Here is a 477-nt window from a genome sequence, read left to right on the forward strand (position 1 = left end):
AAACTTCAGGGGGGCGGGGCCGGGGGCGGGGAGAGGCTTCCGGGGGCCGGGGCGGGGCCGGGGAGGGGGCAGCGGGCGGGGGCCCGGGCCGGGGCGGGAAATGGGTGGGGCGGGGTGGGGTGGGGCGGGGGCTGCGGACTGGACGGAGGAGCCGGGCAGAGCTGCCGCTGGAGGAAGAGGGCGGGACGGGGCGGAGAAGGTTTCCTGCACCCGAGGAGGGAGAGGGACTAGGAGGGGCTGCGCGGGGGAGGGGAGGGGGCTTCCGGCCCGGGGACTGAGACGAGGGTGGCGGGAGCGGCGCGCGGCGTGAGCGCTGGGGGCGCTGGCGGTGGAGCCTTTGAGGTCGCCTGACCCAGTGGGCTGGGGTTGCGAGACCGAGCCGAGCGGCCCTGGGCTGCCGAACATGTGGGCTCACAGAGGCTCCTCCTTTTTCCTCCCCGACGCCGGGCAGTGGGCGACGGCTTGGTCTTCTCCCTG

The sequence above is a fragment of the Sapajus apella genome, unplaced genomic scaffold, assembly GCF_009761245.1.
Source record: "Sapajus apella isolate SASKATOON/1434 unplaced genomic scaffold, GSC_monkey_1.0 scaffold37, whole genome shotgun sequence".
NCBI lineage: Eukaryota > Metazoa > Chordata > Mammalia > Primates > Cebidae > Sapajus > Sapajus apella.